The 12829-nt window shown below is 42.4% G+C and overlaps 1 protein-coding gene across 2 annotated transcripts in view; it reads right to left on the reverse strand.

The window, feature by feature from the left end:
• grin2aa (glutamate receptor, ionotropic, N-methyl D-aspartate 2A, a) overlaps positions 1-6979 on the reverse strand; it is a 213167-nt gene extending 206188 nt beyond the window's left edge. Inside the window, exon 1 of one of the 2 annotated variants that reach the window (XM_061712466.1) lies at positions 6366-6979. The gene's annotated coding sequence lies outside the window, so the exon portion shown is untranslated. Of the gene's footprint in view, positions 1-1240; positions 1359-6365 lie in introns of those variants that run through there. The other variant, XM_061712467.1, reaches the window with a different exon arrangement.
• Between the last annotated feature and the right edge of the window lie 5850 nt (positions 6980-12829).

Consider the following 12829-nt stretch of genomic DNA (forward strand, 5'->3'; position numbering starts at 1 on the left):
GCTACTGGCAACCATTCACACATGCACATATTTCCTACCCGACACCAGGCACAAAACAATTGTCCCTGCTCGTGTGCAGCAGCAAGCCTTCAAAGAATAACTCACAAGCATCACAAAAGGAGGTATGCATTTTTTAAGAGGGTCATTCTTTTTTTATTTTCCCAAGTTTCACTTTTACAGTGAAAACTCTGCACCTTTCCCACAATGCTTCACCATCACAAATCCCACATTTCTGTTTCATGTGCAACTAAGTTCCACACGCATCAATAGTTCAGCTACAATATCTTTACATGATGATTAAAATGATTGCTTTTGCAGCTGCATTCACATTTCCTCTTCCTGCTATCTTCCCAAATTGCATTAAACTGACATCAACACAGTGTACACACTCAAAGGGTTTCATTCATTTACAGATTCAGGGTCACAATGGTTGACGCTGCAGATGATAAGTGTATGTTTTACAGCACCGCAGCCCAACTCTGTGTGTGAGTGTGTGTGTGTTTGGACCGTGCATACGCTCCTGTTCGTAGATTCCTCATCTCACTTTTTTTTCTGCCCACATTGGCCCTTCCATCTTTCTAAATTCATTCATCACTTTGTCCACCATTTACTTATCTGTCCATCATTTCTTTTATCCTTCATACTGCTTTCATGCCTCAATATTTCATCCAGTGTCAACCATTTTCTTCTCTCCTCCACTGACTGGAGAAAGATATTTGCATTTGTTTGCTTTCTTTTTTTTGTTGTTGAATATCCTGTGGGCTCAGCGGCCTCCGTCAGCCTCAGTGTTTTGTCTTTCACACCTTAACACCCTCAATGCAGGACAGAGGACTTTGGTCTGTCTACCCTCATCGTGGCGCAGCGATCATCCGTGCCTGCTATCCGCGAAAAACCTGACAACAGTAGGTTCCAGCATCGTTTAAGAGATGATGCCACACATCACCGGTGATAAAACTAGCTAATGGAGCTGCAGTAGAAGCTAAGATGCTGAAGACGATAACCACGGAGGAGAAAACAATAGAGTGACCGAATAACAGACCAAACAAATTCAATCTCTATAAAGACAGTGTTGTAAAAGCGACTATACTGTACCTCCGCTGCCTATAAGGGGACCCAACAATAGAAGAAATTCCTCTGCGATGCTATCAAACCCCCTCTTTATTTGTAAATGTTCTCATCTCATGTCTGCGTTTCTTCTTTATACTATCATGTCCTCCATTTAGATGTAGAGAAAACTCACATGGTTCCTCCGAGTGTTGATGAAAAATCACTTCCAAAATGACAGTGGCACTAAAAATCATTCATGAATTGTACCGAACTTAGATCTTCACGTAGCCTGAACGACTGTTTTAAATATTTTCCTCTTCAGTATAAAAAAGGAGTCTAGTTCCTCTCGATTTGAGCAAAGCTGTGATGAAAAGCATTTTATGGGCTCCAGAGCACCAGCGGAAGATTACAGAGGATAGTGGCAGCCTCATGTCCTGGAGTGGGGGAGTTAAGTGCATGAAATCTAACAAGAGGTCCACCTGCACCTGACCAAAGGAACGTGGCCCGCATGTGTGTTAAAGTGTGGTTGTCACACTTGCATGGCCAAACATGGGAGGCGTGCATGAGCGTGACCGATGAGTGTGGTTCACAGGGACGATGCTGAACGAGGTAGGTCCACGTGGTGCACCTGCTCAGATGTGAGCTTTTGGTCTCAAGAAAAACATAAGAGCAGATATGTTATTAATCCCTGAGAGACTAACGCAGGAACGGGCAACAGAGGTGAGCCAAATGGAAAACAATGTCTATGCCAATGAAAATAAATCTTGTCCTGGGATAAATATGGTGGGGAAGAAGTTTATTTTTCAAATTGCTACTCAGTTTAAAGTATACCATATAGCCGAGGCCTATCTCATGCTGCCATCCCTGTAACAGCTGAAAGGGACTGAAGCATTACTCCACAAAGTGTTTATAAGGTCAGTGAGTGAGCGACTACACCTGAGCGTCCATCACACAACTCTGGATACCAAAACTGAAGACCCCTAATGTCCCCCTAATGGCAGCATATCCAAATATCTGGGTATGCACATCTCCAGGTGTGAAGCCCTAGATTTGACTATATTTTACACATGACAGTAGATGCAAAATAAACTGCCTCTGGACGGCATTGGATAGAAGCACATTCTGGGGTAATAATAAAAGATGGAAAACTAGTGTGAAGACGTGTAGGAATGCTGAAGGATGATTGTTGAAGGTTTTCCAGTAAAATATCTGTTAATTCCAAGTGTTATAAGCCGCAGCGGTCTTGGATGTATCGAATAATGGCTTTTTGACTTTCCTGCATAAAGTCCTCCCCCATCCCACTGCAATTGGCTTGGTACGTTCGGTACCGGTGCTGATGGCTGTGAATTGGAGGAATATCAGACCCATTTCAGAAAAGAACATTTGAGTGAATCCACAGCAAATGGTGCATTTTGAGCTCATTGACAGTCAAATCAATGATTCACGTTACATTTTGGCTTTGTAAAGTTGTACAACGTTGTGTTAAACATTTTTCTTTGCTATCTAAATGGTTGTGTGGAAAATCTCCTGTGAATCATGTCTCTCCAAACATGACCAGCTCAATTAAATTCACAAAAACATCATGTAAAGGCACCAGAGATCAACCAGCTACACCTCTACAAGAGGTTTACTGTAGTTCTTGACCGTCTCTTGAAAGCTTGATTCTTCTTTTAGTCCTTCATTTGCTAAAATAAAAAAGTTCTCTTCCACTATCCCTGCCATCCTTGTTTTCTCCCCATGCTCCCAATATACAGTATAAGACATATGAGGTCTCATTTAAAAAATAATTCAATTGCAAAATAATTTCTTTCCCAACTCCATTCCATCCTTGGCATCTTTCCTGCCCGCCTCCATTTATATTTCTATCAGCTAAATTGCTTCTCCAAGTTCTGTATTCTTCTGTCCTTTTCTATTTCAAAAGTTTCAGTCAGAAATGAGACTCTGCTATTTGAGAAACACGTAAGTAAAAGAGGTCGTCTGAATACCAATGTGCTGCTGAAATTGTGGCTCTCCTTGCCTTTCCGAAACTCAAATGACCAAATGTAGAAACTGAAATCATTTTTATCACGTACAAAAAAGTTTTGAAGCTATTTGTTGTTTGATTTGCTGGTTTTGCTAAGTAAGCATATAAAAGTGAAAAATCTAAACTCACATTTCATTTCAAAGTGACTAGATTGAAACCTTTTTCCCCCCGGCTTCAGCACAGTGGCATCTGGTTGATTGTTGTTGGGTTTTTTTTGACCCGTTGAGAAAAATCTTCCGTTGCAGACAAAGTTAATAATGTTGAACAAAAACAACGCAGGCTTTTGGAATCAATAACAGATACTTATATTTACAACCTGTTTTCCTTCAATTGTTTATGATCCATCTCCGTTAATTCCCATCAAAGTTGTGATCCCTTAAAATTTATATAAAGACAGGATCCAAAGATGTCACTAAAATGACCAGTTAGCCTAGAGGTATACATTTTTATTATGAGCAAATAAAGGTACGTTAAAAAAAAGTTGTCTCTTTGGCCCGTGGAAGTTGTCCCGATCAATTCACCCCCACCTCAGCAGGGAAGGGCCGTTCTTTACTTTTCTGCTCGGAGGTTGGCAGACCTAAGGCAGCACCAGTCACGATGCACAAGTCACCCGTCCCCATGAGCTCTAACGCAACTCCTTCCATCAAAGACTCTAAATTCGATACGTCACACCCTTCACATCGACAGCTTTGAGCTTAGCCACCACTGAAGATCGCAGCCATCACTAACTACAGACCAAGTCAAAACGCCAGCATCAGCCCACCCAAGTTCACACAACCACACCTCACCCCTTCCATAATTTAGCCGGACTGTACACGTGTTTTACCTTTTACTTACAAGTTGGCTCTTGTGCTTTTTTCATTGCTGCGTACTCAACCATGTTCGATGAATAGCTCACTTTTATGTGAATTACTGGATATTTCAAATGTATGTAGTATGTATCTTTTCACCTCATCCATTTAGTTCAAGAACAATTACACTAAAACATCACAACAAAGGCTGTATTAGCCTGTAGCGATTAATATACAAGGTCTGAGGTGAACGCCCATCGATTTTCTACTTTGAGGTCAATTCGATATAGAATTATTCCAAAGTCTGAGAAATACAGTAACTCCGATGTCACCAGGAGTGTGTGGCTGTTTTATAAACTAAATTATTACACATTTATCTTTTCTTTTATCTTGCCTCAACTTTGCTCGAGTGCTCCTCTGAGTTAGCCATTGGATATAAAATGTAATCCCTGCACACCTGACATTCCCCGTTTCTATGGCCACGTTCCGGCGACCATCCTCTCCCGGCCATTCCCTCAGTCAGCCTGTCTCTCAGGCCCCGGCCATCTGCTCCATGTGCCCCGACATGTGCATGAGCGCCCATGAGAAGCCCAGTGGAAGTAATCGTCTGTTACCACTCAGGCTTCAACATGTTGTCTGCCCACTGCACATACCTCTTTACCTTGCAATAAACCCACTGTGTGAGTGTGCGCGTGCGTGTATGTGTGTGTGAGAGAGAGAGAAAGAGAGAGACAGAGTAGGGCAGAGGGAAAAAACGAGGAAAGAACGAGGAAAAGAGTGTGGTCACTTCTTTTTTTTCTTCCACATGGAGGATGTGAACACTGTTGCGAGCACCTGATGCCCAGTGCACACCTTCATGAGCCCCATTAGACTGTAGTTTTACTGTTAGTCCCCTGAAATCCTGGTCCTCTTTGCATCAGGCCCAAAAAAGGATCTCTGTCTTTCACTTCTAATGTTAATTTATCTTCACTGTCAGGAACGCCCCCGGGACATAAACGGGAGGATCAGGTGTAGAGTGAAGCGCAGGTTGGGGAGGTATAGGATGATATGTGGACATCTGTGTTTATTGCTTTCAGGCTAAAGACAGCGATCTGAGTCATGTGGCAATTCTGTCTTCTTCTGTGAGAAAGGGATTTTTCCCTGAAGCAGTCTTTAAAGGCTAGGGTTGGGAGTCGTTTCAAGTTTTATTCGTCCATCAACAATGTTAATATGTTTTGTATAACGCTTGGGATGGGGAGAAATCGGTTTGGGCTTTTTTTCTAGACTTGGGTTTGAACACCTTTGTGTTATTGGAGGAATCTTTTGGTTGAATGAGATGGGAGTTGCGTTCCGCTAACACTGATCCCATCTATATGTAAATAAAAGTGCATCAGAAATCAGTCACGCCAGCTGCATCTTTCTCTCACAGCCGGAATCTCAGCCCTGTCATACTTCTCTTTGTTTCCACACCCTCCTATTGTACCAGCGCTGTCTGTTAGGCTACAGCACCAGGGTAAGGGAAAAAAAAATCCACTACTTTTAAACTTTTTTTAATAATTCATTTTTATTTTCTGTTACGTTTTTTTTTTTTTTAAATATAGATTTCCTGCCTTTTCAAGGAAGAAAGAGGCAGAGTTTTGAGGATTGGGAGGGAGATGAGAATTGGGACGTAAATTCATTTGGATCTCCCCATTAGGTTCAATCAAGTCAATACAATACAAGTGCGCCCCTCAGCGGTGAGAGGTGGACCTGCATGCTGCTCGCTTGGCGGAGACGCAACTAACGCGATGGTTTCTTTTTCTTCTTTTGTACATTATCCTTTAACTTCTTATGAAAATCCCTAAAATGAAGGTTGCAATATCTGTTCTCAAACGTCAGACAGTAACTTATACACGGCCAGCTTTTGGAAAACCTTTCAACGTAGTGCTGATTGTTGGTCCTGATTTGGGATGGAGAGGCGCCGCTGGAAGTTGTGCCAATCAGTGGCGCGCCAAAGAAAAAGGGGGAAAAAAAAGCCGCAATGTGCTCTCCAGCCTCGGAACAGAATTTCCTCTCGTTTTATTTCACCATTCGGTTAAAGTTACCTGTTTGAGCTTCATCACAGTTCTTCATGCTTGTGGTTTCTGATCTTAGCAGCCAGATAAATTGAAAGGGACGCAAATGTTCGACTTTAATTGTCTTTCATTCAGCTGCACTTCCAATATGAATATTGTGTGGATGGTGTGTGTAAGTGCCTTCGCTTTGCTCACAGCTGCGCCTGCATCATGAACTAAGCGGAAATCAGCATTTATTGTGAGATATTTTCTTCTTTTTTCCCCCCTTTTTTCATGGGGTATCTTGCAGGCAGTTCCCTGCTTTCCGCTGGTTAAATCCAAGTTGATCACGTTTTATGGCCAGCTGTGCTCTCGATGGCGCGGTGCCGCACTTTGGATGAGGAACGCTTGTGGATATTAGGGGAAGGGGGGAAGCTGCAACAGAGAGAACCCACATTCACAGAGAAATAACAGTAGTGGCAAAGTACTTACAGCATCTCCCTTCCACAGAGCTCCAAAACGGCTGCGTGAGATGACATTGCAACACACTCTCTCCTTTGAAGAACCATGCAGCCTCCGATGGAACACTGCACAACAGGAGGAGGGGGGCGGGGGGGTCGGGGGGGGGATAATAATAATAATCACAGAATCAAAATAATTCCCACCGAGTCCGACAAAAAAAAGATGAATGAAATCCCAGGTTTTAGCACTTGACGCGCGCGCAAGCTGCGAAGAAAATCACAGTTGTTGTAATCCAATCTTCATTGCGTGTGCGTGCGCCTGTGCTGCCGAGTCTCCACTGCAATCTCTGCTGGCCCCCCCGCGCATCGTGGGAGGGGGGCTCAACTTGGCCCGTTCGCCGCTGTTCCCGTCCCGGGAGCGCAGACACACCGGCCGCCGGACGCACGCAGGGGCGCACACGCTCACGCACATGGACCGGTACGGCGCAGCGCGGCTCCGGCTCCAGCTCCAGCTCCGGCTGCAGCTCCAGCTCCAGCTCCAGCTCCGGCTCCGGCTCCAGCTCCGGCTGCAGGCTGCAGGCTGCGAGGCGTGCACGCGCTTCTGCAGAGGCAGCTGGATGGACGGACCGTCGGTCCGTCGGTCTGTCCTCCCTCTCCTGCGCTACAGCTCCAGCAGCAAGTCTCTCAGTTGAAACCAAAAAGAAATCAAAGAAGGACTGATCAGGCAGCAGGGAGCGCGTGGGCAACTCCTCCTGCACTGAAAAAAATACATCTAAGCACATGTAAATATAACATATTTGAATCTGTGATATTAACAATTATGAATGAAGTTTGTTGCTTTACATGATCTAGTTTTGAACTTAATCTGCATTTGTTCAAAAAACAAGACATTGTGCATTTTTGTAGTATGTAATCCCATGCAGGCAATCTTTTCATTTACACACAAACAACAAGCAATGATCTTGTTGTATTTACCTTTCCTTTAACAATTGTAATCTATTGGGCAGATTGACCAACGTTTAGATGGAACATGCTTTATTTGTTTAAGTAGAACACCACAGTAAAAAAATATCTTACTTGATCTACTTTAAGAAAATTAAGGCCACTTTTTTGCATGAGATTTGTATGTAGATCAAGAAAGATAGTATTTGTATAAACTACTTAACACAATTAAGTTGACTGTACTTGCAAAATGTATTCTTTTACATACAAAAAATTAAGTAGTTTATACAGTCTTTCTTGATCTACATAATAATCTCATGCAAAAAGTTGACTTATTTTTTTTAAGTAGATCATGCACAATATTTGTATCAGTGTGTGACATCTGAGCTCCAGATTTGATGTTAGTGGAGTTTTTATTCATGTCAACATAATTCACCCTTTTCAACGACAAAAATGCGCCTGAAGCCACGTCTTTGGGACGTTTATATGGAGCCAACCCATCCGGAAAACTGGAACACAACAGAACAGATAAGTGGTGCAGAAAAATAAAACATTCAACGCCACTGAATTCACAAGTGAACTGTGTACACGCGCGGTTTGTGAGCGAGGATCGAGAGTACTCACAAAAAAAGAGGAGAAAAAAATGTTAATAAATAAAGAAGCACATGCCCTGCTGTGAAATATTCATTGTTGAAGTGTTATAATTAGATCTGCTGTAACCTACTTGCAAATTCCCAACAAGTTTGTGTGCCTTGCTCCAAGTTCTGGGTCAGTGTTCAGGTGTTCAGCCAGGTGGCCAGCTGCGTCCCGGGGCTTGTTTCTGGCACACTTGGCGGCAGGTAAACCAAAAAGTGCCAGCACCAGTCAAGTTATATGTCTCTGGCTTCCTCGGGCGGAAATAGGACCATCTTAAGGTGCATTTGGTCTCACTACCAGCGCGCCTGGTGAGAAATCAAGAGGCTCAGACTTGAGCTGCCTTTTAGGAGTCATTTACACATTACCTGAAGGAAGTTTCTTCTGGCTTTGGGAATTTGGATCATTATGTGCTTCGTTTCTACAGAAAAGCTTGCCATGTTGCATAATTTCATCTGTTTTACATCTGGAAATAAAAGGTTGAGAAATTTTGATTTTTCAAGAAAGAAATTCTTCCATTCAACCAAACTTCAGACATGCAATGCCCAAAACTGGTAGGCTGCTCAAGATATGGTATCAAACTGAACAATTGTTATTATGTATTTTTGCAGACTAAAGTATCCAGAGCTTACAAAAAACGTTATGCATCGGGTTTTAATGTCTGGGGACAAAATGTACCATGTTCATTTATTATTATTATTATTAATTTACACAGTTGTGTATTTTCTGGCTGTAGAGTACAAACTGAATTTCATGAATTCATATTTCATAACCACAACACATCTGAGGCAACTTCTTATTTCAGATGTCACATATGTGGCTCTGGATTGTTGCAAATAAGTAAGCCTGGCCCAAGAAAAAAAATGACATATAAATTATGGCTAAAAACTATAATATGTGGCTATGAAGTTCGAAGTAAAGGGCACTTTAAGCTTATTTCTAAATATGAATTATATACTATCATGACTATTGTACCACCACCTACCATGATGAGGAGCACAGAGGGGACAGAGCATCAGAGAGACAACTGGGGGGGGGGGGGGGGCATATAGTCACAATTCACACTTGACTGGGCAAGCGACTGTAAAACGACTGGAGATGTGCAGAGAAGGGTGTGTGTATCTGCATGTGTGCATGTCTATTAAGGGACTGGTATTTGGATTCAGTGTGAAGATGTATCATAAATCCACGCTATTCACACATCGCCAGCTTTAAAAAGGCAGTTTTAGTTTTTTTACTATCGAGTGGTGGTCCACAAAGCACCCACCATTTCACTTGCGAAGAGTAAACAAGCACATTTCTATCTACCCGCAAGTCTGTTACTGTACCAAGAGAGGCCCCGGCAATCTTACGAGGAACAACTACACACACAGACAAAAACCATTGCAAACCTGTGGCACGGCTGTAATAAAATGCCACAGAATGCCATTGTGACATTAAAAATGCCATAAGGCTTAGACGGGTCACTGTGAACTCATTACTACACATCAGAGATACATTAGCACCTAACAGTATTTCTAGTGATTCATCCAAAGATAAGAATGCAGTGATGTGACATAAGGCTCTATAATCTGAATCTGAATCAGCCTTTAGTAAACACTGTGGTTAGGAATGTTTATGCAATTATTTACAGGACCATAAAGAAGATCAGCAGATTATTTTAACAGAAATAAAAACTATGTAAATATTACATTTCCTATCTGCAATACAGTGCATTAAAACTCTAATCTGGCTGCTCAGAAAATCTACTGTTTCCTCTTTCAGTATTGATTTGACACATAAACGGTGATCTCATAGCCCACATTTCACCAGTGACCTGTTTGTCATATACATGTAATTGATGGAGGCCATTCAAAGTGCAGACTCAGTAAGAAGTTGGAAGTGTTAAAGGAACATTGCCAGATTACAGTTGCACCCTCATTTCTGCATAATGTGAACATCTATGCTTTAAAGTGTAAAAGTGCAGTCGTTTCAGTTGTTAGAGGCACCCCGTGTAAATGAGGCCATGACAAAGTTCATGTGTCAGCTCCTGCTGTAAGATACACCAAAGCGAACTATAACCAAACATTCCCCCACCCTCTAGCCCTCCTACCGCCTCCACCCTCTGAGCATGTTCACAGCAGCACATGTGGAAATGGCATCCACTGATGCCATTCCAAATAAATCATAACTTAAAGGAACTTGAGGCAGGATTTATGAAAAAAATGCGTATACGTTTTAAGTTTTCTAGTAATAATGTCAGATGAAGCGTTCCAAACCAAAAAGAATGAGCCCTCTAGCGTATTTCTCCGTTGCCTTGAACAGGCTGTGTGCTGCAAAATGCGCTGCAATTCTGGGCCCGAATTTCCCGCGCTGTCCTGCGGATGTGACGTCAAATGACGCCGCATGTGCGTTCTCCCGTGCCGGCTTCGCTGTTGCCTGCAGTAACCCCGACGGTCGTCCTGGCGCTAATGAGTCTCATTTCTTATTCTTGCCTCAAGCTCCTTTAAGAAATGTTTAGTATGTTAGCAGCAACGGCAGAGGCAGGGTCTTAAAATAGTAGTAGTAGTAGTAGCGCATTCTACTATATATGTATATAGTGGCACATACTCTCTCTCCCATTTCTCTGTGGGCAGCACCTTGGTTGTTCCACCAGAGGTCTGGGAGCTTGAGAAACACTGTGCAGTGTTTCTGCTGTTCCTAGTGCTTCACTCTTCTGGACTGAGAGCTCTGATGTTATTCCTGGGATCTGCTGGACTCACTCTCCCAGCTTGGTGGGCGCAGCTCCAACTGCTCCATCTATTACTTCAACCCTTGGTACTCCAGCTTCTCATGTTCCTATTTCTTGATATTGCTGTTGCCAGGTGATTGCCACGTCAATCACCACTGCTCTCTTCTGGTGTTTACCAACCATCACTTTGTCCGGTTCGTTAGCAATCACCATGTTGTCAGTCTGGATCTGAAAGTTTCACATGATCTTTGCTCTTTTATTCTCCACCACCCATGGAGGTACAATACCAGCTGCGGGAAAATTAATCGTTGTATGAGTTCTTATCCTTTACAGAAACATTTTTGATGTTTATATTTGGTCTGCGGGGGTTAAATTGTTTAACTCCCAATTTTTCTTCATATAAAACGCTGACTGAAAGTCAGTTGCTGTCAGCAGTAGCCCCATTGACTCCGAAAGTTGCCGTTGACATCCTTTATCTGGGGTTCTATCTACGACATAAGCACATTTTTTTCAGCCCTTCCACAACATAAAGAGATTGAATGTTCAGAGACATGAAAGAAAGCACACTTTTCATTGTTGCTTCTCCAGACCTGAGCTTCAGCAATAAAACGTGAAGAAAAGAAGCTCTCATCATCTCAGTTCCATGGTAGAACAAGATGAATATGCTGGTCTTTGAACCTGATGTGAAGGTCTTCCTCAGTCATACTGTGTTACACATGAACCACCGATAGCTCATATGCAAATCATCCATCATGCTTCACTGAAGCCAGAAGGACAATGTCAGATGGCACCCCAACGCCTCCACACTGGACACTTTCCAGACAGTCTGGCTGCACCCTCTTGTGCATGAGTACTACAGCTCAAAAAGACAGGGGCAGTCATATCCTCCATGGTCTCCAGTGGTTACATAAATATGTTAGACTAAATGCAAAAAAATAAAAAGCTGACTCAGCTTTCACAATTTTTGCTTCAAGGCTGTGAGGCTTAGGAACACAGTCTTTGCTTAACTAACATAGAAGATAGTGGCAATGCCCACACACGCCCCATCATAAAGGTCACGGAGCATTTCATATTTTCAGCATTTCTATTTCTGTAACTTTTCACATCAGTGAGTGAGCGCAAGACTAAAAACTACTTCCAAAATCTCAAGCTTGGCAATAATTCTACACCCCTTCCTTGTCCAAAAACAATGCAAAATACAAATTTTGACAGCATGTCAGCAGCAAGAGTTAGGGTGGCTTCTGATTTCAGATTCAATATTGGAAAATGTACTGCTCTGTTCAGACTACACAGCTATAGCTCGGATACTGTCTTGTAGCTGGGAGTCTTGAGGTTGCCACAGTGTTCACAATACGTGACTGTTTGTTGACATGAGGTCATAAACTGCAGATCTTAAAATTGGTCATCCTATGACTGTCTCTCTACAAAACACATTTTAAAATAAAACATGTGTAAATGCATGAGTTGCTTGGATAATGCTTTGCTGCCATTTTGCTGTTTCTCAATCATTGTGGAAGAAGAAACAGCCTTGTCTCTGCTGAGCGTCATACGGTGTAAAACTGAACTGATTGAGAGAAAGTATGTGTGTTCATGGATGCAGATTAATCATGAATTGGCAGTCTTGTCCTGCTCCTCCATAATGAGCATAAATCCCTGCCCACTGAGTAAGGAGGTGTATCCGTGTCTACCTGTGGAAATGGTGCACAATAAAAAACGAATGAGAGGAATAACATTCATTGTGGCAATAGAGGTAGTTTTAAATCGTGCGGAGCAAAGGAAATAACTGATTTTGCTTTGTTAGTGTGAGCATGACAGGAACTGTCAAGGCATGGGCCTGGACAGAAGTAACTTGTGCAGTTAATGCCATCTCTTCTGTAAAACAAAAAAGAGTTAAAGGGAAAATAGTTTATTATGAATTTTGATATAAAAAAAACAACTAAAAAACACTATTTCGCAACATGGACAGAACATTACTGCAACCACATTGCCTTCGTATGTGGAGAGACCTACTTCCTCAGGAAAAGCCAGGCATGGACAGCACCTGTAAATGAGCAGGATGGCATTTTTTTTTTTTGGCATTGATAGAAAAAAAGGAAGGACATAGCAAACAATTCTGCCCTATTCCTACAATTACTGATGCCGATATTTGCATACCCTTTATACTGTGATATTTCGTTTTGGCAGACAATACCTGGGCTCTCGACTAAAAA

Source organism: Cololabis saira, chromosome 21 (assembly GCF_033807715.1).
Source record: "Cololabis saira isolate AMF1-May2022 chromosome 21, fColSai1.1, whole genome shotgun sequence".
NCBI lineage: Eukaryota > Metazoa > Chordata > Actinopteri > Beloniformes > Belonidae > Cololabis > Cololabis saira.